Source organism: Python bivittatus, unplaced genomic scaffold (genome assembly GCF_059951505.1).
Source record: "Python bivittatus isolate LINGU-HERP-01145 unplaced genomic scaffold, Pbiv_v1 ctg000850_np1212, whole genome shotgun sequence".
NCBI classification, from domain to species: Eukaryota; Metazoa; Chordata; class Lepidosauria; order Squamata; family Pythonidae; genus Python; species Python bivittatus.
The window spans coordinates 36,523,239-36,533,652 of record NW_028277112.1 but is presented as its reverse complement, the minus strand read 5'-3'; the positions used below and the strand labels follow the sequence as shown (position 1 = coordinate 36,533,652).

Genomic DNA, 10,414 nt, shown 5'->3' with positions numbered 1-10,414 from the left:
GGAGGGGAGGGGAGGGGAGGGGAGGGGAGGGGAGGGGAGGGGAGGGAAGAATAGAATAGAATAGAATAGAATAGAATAGAATAGAATAGAATAGAATAGAATAGAATAGAATAGAATAGAATAGAATAGAATAGAATAGAATAGAATCTTGGTATTATTGACCAGTAAGCCTGACATCAATTCCTGGAAAGATGCTAGAGGAGATTATAAAATAGGCTATCTGTTAAATCTTGAAGACAGTACTGGGTTTTCTAAGACTCAGCATGGCTTTGTCAAAAATAGATCATATATGAAAACTTTCATTTCCTTCTTTGACCAGGTAACTACTTTGGTGGACAAAGGGAATGCTGTGGACAAAATCTACCACAATTTCAGCAAAGCTTTTAACAAGATTCCCCATGACATTCTCATCAGCTAATTATTTGCATTCTCTCTTGTGGCCCCCACCCTCTAGAACAGCATCCCCCCAGAGATAAGGACCTGAGATTGAGGAAAACACATACCACTCATAGGGGTGAGAGGGGAGGTACATACATACACACACACACAAACACATGCACACATATACACACATATACATACACATACTACACATACACACACACACACACCCCTTTGCATCAGTGTTGACTCCTGGCAACTGCCTGGACTAGTCCCTGCAGTTTTCTTAGCAAGATGTTTCAGAAGTGGCTTGCCATTGCCTCCTTCCTAGGGCTGAGAAAGGGACTGGCCAAGGTCACCAAGCTGGCTTTGTGTCTTTTAAATTTGCATATCAATTTATTTGTTGATAACAGATATTTAGAGCAAACTGATTGTGGGCTTTCTGGTCTTGTAGGTTTTAGTGATTCCTACTAATGGCAGGTGTTTCAGAGGCTGAAACTGGTACTGGTCCAAATCAAGATGTCAGTAAATATTGTAATTGTAAATACTGTCAGTGAGTGGCAACTAACAAATGTTATTTATCTTTCAATGTAGAAAATGATAAAACTCATTGTTATTATGCCCTGCTTTATTTCATGTAAAGATCCAAAAATCTGTCCAGCCACAGAACTTTTTTAAAATCAATTTTGAGACCTGAATTATCCCATAGCATCCATTTAGCATGAGGAAGAAGATCAAACACATTTTTCCAGAAATAACATGTCACAGTTTTTAAATCAACGCAATAGTAACAGGAAATATAGCAGATCCACTGTATTTTGAACATCAAACAGTTCAATTAACCAAAGGAGTTATGTACAAATATTCCAAAAGGCCTGAGGAAGGAAAATTTGAAACTAGTAAAAAAGTATAATTTTGATTGCTTGATTATATGCCATCAAATTGATGTCTTCTCTTAGTGACTACATAGACAGATTTTCTCCAGGAGGATCTGTCCCCAACCTGGTCCTTCAGGTCTTCCAACAGTGTACTGCCACCATGATTGAGTCCATTGATACTGATTGTCCACCTTGCTGTGGGAAGTCCTCTTCCTCTCCTTCCTTCCATCTTTCCCAGCATTATAAACATCTCCAAAGAAGTCTTGAAGTCTTCCTCCATTTTAAAATCATGCTCATCTTATTCATATCCAGCTTCCCTCAATATATATTCTGCATATAGGTTGAATAAATAAGAGAAGAGTACACAGTCTTGTCTTACTTCTTTGCCAACCTAGTGCCAGATTGTTTCCTCGTATTCTGCCTGTACTGTGGCACAACCTGTCTGTAGGTTTCACATGAGGACAATGAGATGCTCTGGGATTCCTATTTTCCTAAGTACATTCCACAGCTTGATATGGTCGACACAGTCAAAGGTAATTCTATAATCAATTAAGCACATACTAACTTTTTTTTTTTTTGGTATTCTTTGGCTTTCTCAATTATCCAGGGTGCATCGGCAATAATGTCTCATATTCCTGAGCCTTTTTAAAAGCCAGCTTGAACATCTGGCATCTCCCTTTCTATGCAGAACTCTAATTGGATGATCCTAAGCATTAATTTTCTACCATATGCAATTAAGGATATTATACGACAGTTTATATGTTCTGTTAAATATCCTTTTTTGGTAGCAGTATGTAGATTAACCTCTTCCTATCTGTTTAGATTGTTTCTGTTTAGACTGGATTTGGCATTTTTATCCACCTATCGAATCCTTCCCAAGGACCTGGCATAGGCTGATGTTGTTGTTGTTACTGTTATTCTCTTTCTTTAAAAAAAATCACTGAAGCAGAAATAATAGCTGTAAAAATACATTTGTGCTGTAGCAATACATTTGTAATAGCTGTAAAATTTGTAACAGCTGTAAAAATACATTTGTCCTGACTACACAATGTAAAAATTATTATTGCAGAATTTGGACTATTTAGCATACAAATCTAAACATTCCCCAACTCTTTCTTCCTTCCATTGCTTCTTCCCCAACCACTATCTTGACAGCTTTCTTAGCCCAAAACGATTATTCAGGCAAAAGAGAAAAGCCTTTACTGCATCAATAATGGAGCTTGAATCGCACTATTTTTATCCCCTTTTAATCTTGTGTCTTCCAACTTTGCCCGGTTGTTATCAATCACCTGACAAACCAGGCAGGCATTTGAAGCATCAAGTGACATACTCTTCACTTAGAACTGCAGCTGGGGAGCAGCGTCCCAATTGTGTCTAGAGGATGTCTGAAAATCTCCTCCATTATTCTCCAGTTTTGTAAACATCTTGTCCATTCGAATCAGACATTAGATCACACAGTAGTGGCATGCTGGGCTGGATATCTATAATTAAAATGATGTAAGCATTCCTGTTTTTATTTTTCAAGGATTTCCTGAGCTGTAAAACTTTTTTGAGTATGCACATTTTTTTCTTCAGCCGTAAATTCTGGTTTTTAGTTTTTTGTTTTAAATGTGGCTTTTCCAATTTTTGAAATAGTGCAAGTGGAACATAAAAGAGCTTGGTCTGCTCTAAGCCTGTTTATATGCTGCCATAAAACTCAATAATCATTTGTTTATGAAAATGGAATGTAGAGGATAATTAGCCCCTAATGTGTGCATAAAGAACAATATGTTCAAGAATTTGAGGTTACAACAGCTGCTGTGCATTTTTAGTAACCTTGGTTGTAGCTAGTTTGAAAGTTATTGTTCAACTGCCTCACTATACTGATGCAAATAGATGCTAGGTAGCGCATTGTGTAAACACTACATCATCACCAAGTCACTGCACATAACTCTGAGTACTTTTTCATACAAATGCAGTGTGAAATGTCTTACACTAGTTACTGAGTATAACTTATGTAGAAATATTGTTACACAACCATCACTCATCTAGGCTGGGTCTTGTGAGTTGCCAGAAAGGACCAAGTATGTTGCATTTGTTTGACAAACTAAGCAAAATGCCATTAGCTTCCAGGTAGATCTTCAGATAATATAATAAATACATTTGTTAATAAGCTGGAAATTCAAAATGGAAGGATTTGAATTCAGAGGCAGAGTGCAGCACTACATTAGAAGAGATTTCCTCTACTTATTTAGTAAACAAACAAACAGAAAAAAACCCCATTCTTACCTATAATAAGGAATACTTCCAAATCCAGAGAAAGTTCCCAGCCCTGCCCATAGCTGTATTTATGATCTGGTATGAGACATTTGTGTGTGCTACTAGCCACACAACCCTAAGATGCCTGATGGCTAAGCCTCTGTGGACTAAGTGTGAAGCTTATGATGAAGTGACTCTGCAATGATCACAATTATTGGTGCTATTAGCTATAATATGACAAAAAAGCAATGAGATCACCTGTAGAAATGATGAAGGCCAGGAGGGAACCTCCCAAGGCTGATCAACAAAGAGATGCAATAGGAGTTTAGATACCTGAATCAAGAAATTCAGAGGGATTGTTTGGTATGGGATGCCAAGGTCATCTCAGGGTGGGGGCGGGGGGTCAGAAAGTCAAGAATGCAGCTGTGACTGTGCAGTTGAAGCCACTTTTTTTTAAAATGTGCATTGCAAGTTGGTAGAAGTACTGCATTGTAAAAGGGAGATTGGTGGCAAATGGGAAATGAATCTATTGACCCAAAGACTTCTAAAAACAACATGAAGTTCTAGTTAGTTGTTACTATATCAAGAAACCTTTATCTGATGGAGAAAAGGGGAACTATTCAGAAAGACCTCCTCTACAAACCCACTTTCCACATGCCCCTTTCTGCCGGTCCACATTCTTTCATTAGTATTTCCTGATACTGATTCTTTATGAGAAGAAAATAGGTGTACCTGAAGAGAGAAGCAAAGGATGGAACTTCCCTTGAACAAATTTCTGGACCCAATTTCCTCTGGACAATCCCAGCAGCTGCTGTCAGAATCATCTTGGACTATTGGCTCTCTGGTTTTCCTATCCAATAATGCACACACAAACATCTGCACATGGAACTAGGTAGCCTCAGACTATTGACTTTTATATGTCCTGGGACTGGTATCCATGATTAGAGAGGAAACAAAAATCAGAGAAAATATTTTACGTGATAAAATACTATAGATGGGATTATTTTATTGAAGCAGCAGGCTGTTACCAATTTTACTGATTGCTTGTACAGCATATAACTTCTGATTAACTTCCACTGTTTTAATTCACTTGCTGTATTATGTTTAATATGATTTAATTTCTGAGTATATATGGTTAAATTAGGATATAAATGTTTTATTGGTTTCACACGAATTTGTAGACACTTCTCTGCTCCTGCTTTAGGGATTGATTCACTACTCAAAGGAGGGAACACATTATACCTTTTGGGTCTCCACATTCCTCCTTTCAGATTTGGTCCAATTGTTGTCACCTATATGGCACATAGATGCACAATAATACAATTAAGTTTTAAAACCCTTCAAAACTTCTGACTTGATCTATTATACATTTTTGAAGCCCACATTGGAAAAGACTAGTGTGACAATGCCTTTCAGAACCAGGAGAACCCCCAGAAGCCATATATTTTCCAAAACATTACCCTACAGGATAGCATGCAATGGTCTGATGATGCCCAGAGTTGTAAAGAAGTTGGGCAGAGGAAGGAAGGAAGGAAGGAAGGAAGGAAGGAAGGAAGGAAGGAAGGAAGGAAGGAAGGAAGGAAGGAAGGAAGGAAGGAAGGAAGATAAAGGATGACACAAAAAAGAACTATTGTAGAAGTACAGTGTTGGCATTATTAGAAGCTCATCAGAAGAAAGCACGAGAATTGCTTTATGGGGAGAAGAAACTATTAATTTTATATATGTGGTTTTGGAATTTATGGTGAATACTATATTCTGAGAATAACAGATCCCCATGATCATGGTCCATCCAGCCTAAAAGGAATGGATAAGAAAACATTTAAATATATGATACTAGTGCTAAAATCATTCAAATCTGCTCATGGACAAACTAATTAAGTTTAGCCTGTAGATTATCAGATAATGTTTATTGTTATTGTTTGTTCAGACAAACGTATCAGTTGACTCTCCTTCTCAAAAGAAATACCAGCTCCCATTCTCACATTCTTGACCCAAACACCACTGTTATTAAATCTGTGAATAAACACTCATAATGTGAAATTTGTATCTGTCAACCAATATAATCGTAGGAATTATGTGTCAATACCAATAAAACAATTGGTGATGAAAAGGTGAGTATCTGATAAGGTATGCTAACAAGTAGAGTAGGGATTGTTTAATGCCAAGTGAAATTCAATCTTGTCCAGAGTACAAAGACAAATAGCAAGAAAAATTAGCTCTAGAAATGAGGAGAAAACACAAAGAAAATAAGTGATGACTAGATGACATCCATATGGTACAGCTGCAAGAAGAAGAAACACAATTATCCATCTGCAAATTTCACCAGGACTAGGGTAACACCATTGTACAAGACTTTGCCAAACCATCATTTGGAATATCATGTCCTATTTGGATATTTCATCTGTAATGTAGTAATGATTTCCTTGTTGGGCAAATAGTTGTATATTCAACTAAAAACAAGTAGCTAAACAAAATGTTTTTGTAAGAATTTTTTTAATTTGTTTTGTTTCGGGGGAAAGTAATGCTTACCATAGGAAACAAAGGCATTCCAGCAGAAGGACCTGTGTATCTCAGATTGTGTAAAGAATTGTCATGAGTCATGAGTCAGCTGGTATTTGAGGATAGAAGGGGACACTGGGCTCAATGTTCCCCTAATGTCTGCCTATGATGCCAGTGGCTATTTTTCACAAGCACTACCTTTTCATTACTTTTCCAGACTTCAATTTATGTAGAATGATTTCTAACTGGGCTTCCTGACCAGCTTTCTGCCCAAAGCCATTGGAGGAGCTTCATATCCTCTGCCATGCCTGTGAGACTGAACAGGTTGGACCTCAAGTGCTCACTTCCTTAGAAATGTTACTGACTGGCAATAGCCAAAGGTCATCTTCCTGCCAAATTCCAAATGAGGCTGTCTGTCTTTTCCCTGAACTCCTGGATATTCCAAAACAGCCAGAAGCCCATGCTCACGCAGCATATTTTTAAAGTTTGCTGTGATTTTAAAAATCTAATTAGATTTTCCTAGTCTCACACTGGTTTTTATCCCCTTCACTGGTCTGATTGATTTCTTCAACGTTCTAATTCTCCAGGTCCTGCATCTGTCAACTATATTGTTTAGATGTAACAGTAGGACCCTTCCGCATTTAGCTTTTTATTGTTGTGGAACTCTTCAATAATTAATTCAAGTACTCTCCTCATTTTATATTTCATTTGGGAGCCAACTGTGCTTTCTGTGTTTAGCACAACAGAAAGACCAAGACTATACAGAGGGATAAGATTTTCACTGGGTATGTTAATTAGTTGCCTACACAGTACTAACAAAACCTTGGCATACTAGGCCAGTGTCTCACATACTATCTTTAGGGATTTGGGTTTGGTTTGGTTTGGTTTGAAGTCTTCCCTGCATGTGAGCAGGGTTTAACTTCTGCCATGATTCACAATGTCACCTAACACACAAGCCTATCATTTATATTGGGGTTGGTAATCTGCAGCCCCCGGGGCCACATGGGGCCCTCTGATTCCTGTATTGCAGCTGCTAAAAAGCTCTCATGTGATTGCAGTTGCTAAAAACTGGCAGCATAGTTCCCTGCCATTTTGAGAAGGAACAACCCTTTTGAAATGTAGCATAAGCCTCAGGTCGTGGAAGTTACATTAGAAGCTACAGTTCCTCAGGACAGAAAGGCTAATGATGTCAAGAACTCCAAGGTGGAGCTGTGCAAGGCACAAGGTCCATTAAAACAGGTTTCCTCAACCTTGGCAACTTTAAGATGGGTGGACTTCAACTCCCAGAATTCCTTGCTGGCTGGGGAATTCTGGGAGTTGAAGTCCATCTGTCTTAAAGTTGCCAAGATTGAGGAACCCTGCATTAAAACATTGGAAGGACAAAAAGTAGAAAGTGGAATATCAGCCACTGCACGTAAAGGGCTGTTTGCCTGATGACAGGACTTCTCTTTCTTTCTTACCTTTCTCTGTCTGGTTCCTTCTTCCTGCTCTCTTCTGCATCCAGTGTTATTCCTCTCTTTCTCTTCCCCCCGCAGTTACCCATGTCTTTTCTCCCATCTCCTTTTTTGTTTTTGTTTTAACTTTTCTGTTTCTGAGGGAATGAAGGGGGAGAAGGCATTTGTGTGTAAAGTGTATCATTCTGCATGAAAGTGGTTTGTAAGAAAAAGTGATGGAGGTAGGGAATCAGTTAATTTTATACTGTAATTGGAATGTTTTATTATAAGTAATACATTTTAGTCAGTAGCTTTAAATCCCATTAATATACATTTATTTTGTCTTCTGATCCTCCCTGCTTTTGGCTTCTGTAATATAGATACCCATACACACACCCATATACTTGTATAAGTGTATCACATGCACACATTTTAGCAGAGAATCAGCAGGATTAGTTATCACTGGCCCTGGCAAGCCTAGTGGAGAATCTGGGCACTGAACAGGTCTTTGTTTATAATTTTGTTTCTATCTGCTCTTTTTTTGTGGAAGGATTGTATTAAATTCAAAGTCATATTCTTTTTGAGTAAATATAGTAGTATGAATTTAGCCAACAAAAAGTTACTTACCCTAATTTAATCACCATGGATGTTTGATATTACTGGTCACTGGCATCTTAAATATCTCTATTTTTTTTTCCAATTTCCTCAAATCAAAGCATACCTTGCAGCCATTATAGGAATATTTAGTCCCTCCTTAATTAATAGCCATGACAAAGTAAAGTATACTTCATGAAGCTTTGCCACACATTCTGAGTCTCTATAGTTCCAAGAAAACAAACAAACAAACAAACAAACAAACACACTTCACAAAATGACAGGCAAACTCTACATCAGTGTTTCCTGGTCCCATACCTTTCAGGTGTGGATGCGTTCAGTTATGAGTGAGATTGGGAAAGGCTATTCAGCCATCATAATTCATTAAGGCCAAGGGTTAGATGTAAGTTACAGGACATAGATTTCCATAGCAAAACCATTTTTCAGCAGCCTCCTTTAGTGCCTGAAACATATGGTCTGAATCAAGCTTAGTTCTGTTAGATCTAAAAAATATCTGCAAGTCTTCTGCTGTCATTGCTTGGCTAGACAATCCACTTATGGACTTCCTTGAGAACTTTGGAACTATCCAGAAACAGGTGAAAGTTATGCAGAAAAGTACTGTATCTTCCTTGCTATACAAACAGGTTTTTTTTTTTTTTTTCTAGGCACGGAAGAGGGATCAACTGTAATTATGGAATTTGTATCACCAAGCAACTTTGATAGTAAGAACCTTTAGCTGTTCATGGTAGATATTTTAAAAATGCTGTTGAAGGGGAACAGGGTGCGGGAAAGAGAAGGAAGGAAGGAAGGAAGGAAGGAAGGAAGGAAGGAAGGAAGGAAGGAAGGAAGGAAGGAAGGAAGGAAGGAAGGAAGGAAGGAAGGAAGGAAGGAAGGGAATAATATTTTTTTAAAGAAAGGCCTTGGAATTCTGAACTTATCATCCTAATATATTATTTTCTTCCAAAACCATTGTCAGCATCATCACTTCCCACAGATATTATTTTTGTTCTACCTTACATTAGTAAAACTCTTTTAAACAATGGCTACAATAAAAAGAGGATCATACTTCCAAATTCTATTTTATCAGGTTAAGAGGTGAATTAGATATTTCTTGGAAGAACTCAAGAAGGTATCTCACCGTCTTCAAAATATTGCTTTTAATGACAAACAAGGCAAACAAAATAAAATCCAGCATTCCTGTCTAGGACTGACTTTTTCTAGAGGGTATTGTGTATGAGTGTGCTATTTTCCACTTCATGTACTGTAAATGTTTTTGGACTCTGTCTTCAAAGCTTCTACATAAGATTCTTTGTTAAGAATCCTGCAGATGTACAAAGCTCTCCAGTTCACTGAAGTTTTCAGCCACTTACCAGTTGAATCACAAATTCAGCTTTCCAGAAGAAAGGCTGAGGATCAAGAAGATCCACACGGGTTTCATTCTGATTTTCCTCTATTCTTGCTTCTTGTGCACATACAGTATTGGGAATATTTATTTAGGATGAATCTGATGCCTTCAATACAGCATCCCAATTTCATTAGAAAATATACATCTTAGAACTCAGTAAACCTTACAAAATAATATAAAATAAAATCCAGTTTTAGAACTGAACTAAAAGTGCCATGCAACTCACCCTTCAATTCATATTTGGAGGCACTTCAGTAATTTTGGATAGGGAGAAATCTTTAAAAAATAAAGATGTAATTCTTTTACATCTGAACTCACCAGTTGTTTCCACAAAACTCTCATTTCTCTCTGAGGTTCTTCAGACATTCTGGAGCATGCTGGATTTAAAAATAGTGACTGTCTCCAAAAAAATAAGGGCTTCCATTTTTCGTCGGAAGTTCTTCCATTGGCCCTTGAGAAAAATGCAGTGTCTTCTTTTTTTTCTTCTTGGCACTCAGAATCAGCACACTCACCAGGGAATGGGGAAAAATCAGAGTCTCTGCTGTTCTCTCATGCCACATCTGGAGCATAAGCACTGCTGCTGCTGTGAAATACTAAGTTGTTTTGAGGAGAAGTTAGGAGTTTGATCCTAAGGTCCAATGGCCAGGATACATCCCCAGAGATTGCTATTATTGATGGATCAAATCCAGATAAACAAAGTAGAAGCCAATATTTACAATACAACATTGGTTTATTCTTGCAAACCACCAACATCACATGCAATGTAATGCACATACCCCTTGTAAAAAGCAGCTTTAGATGCCATGCCAGGCAGATGCTGTTCATCAAAGAAAACAAAGTCTTCCACTTGCCCAATCATTTGCACATGTGTAAAGTCTCGCCAAACTGGGATCAACAAATTCCATCCAACTGGAAATCTGCCAGACCCCCAGCAGCCTTTAGTTTTGCATATGGAGAGATTTGGAAGCTTTTTAAAAAAGGAGATA

The 10,414-nt window shown here is 37.8% G+C and overlaps 1 long non-coding RNA gene across 4 annotated transcripts; it reads right to left on the bottom strand.

Annotated features, from left to right (window-relative positions):
* Window positions 1-1,011: 1,011 nt before the first annotated feature.
* Window positions 1,012-10,005, bottom strand: LOC112541520 (uncharacterized). Of its 4 annotated transcripts, none has more exons than XR_003085517.1 (4): window positions 9,747-10,005; window positions 7,457-7,587; window positions 4,230-4,425; window positions 1,012-2,740 (listed from the first exon to the last, which is right to left on the bottom strand). It is a non-coding gene; the product is annotated as an uncharacterized LOC112541520 (long non-coding RNA). The 4 variants fall into 4 exon arrangements; XR_015793723.1 differs by having other exon boundaries at window positions 1,012-1,589; XR_003085516.1 differs by lacking the exon at window positions 7,457-7,587 and adding an exon at window positions 4,740-4,789.
* Window positions 10,006-10,414: the final 409 nt, after the last annotated feature.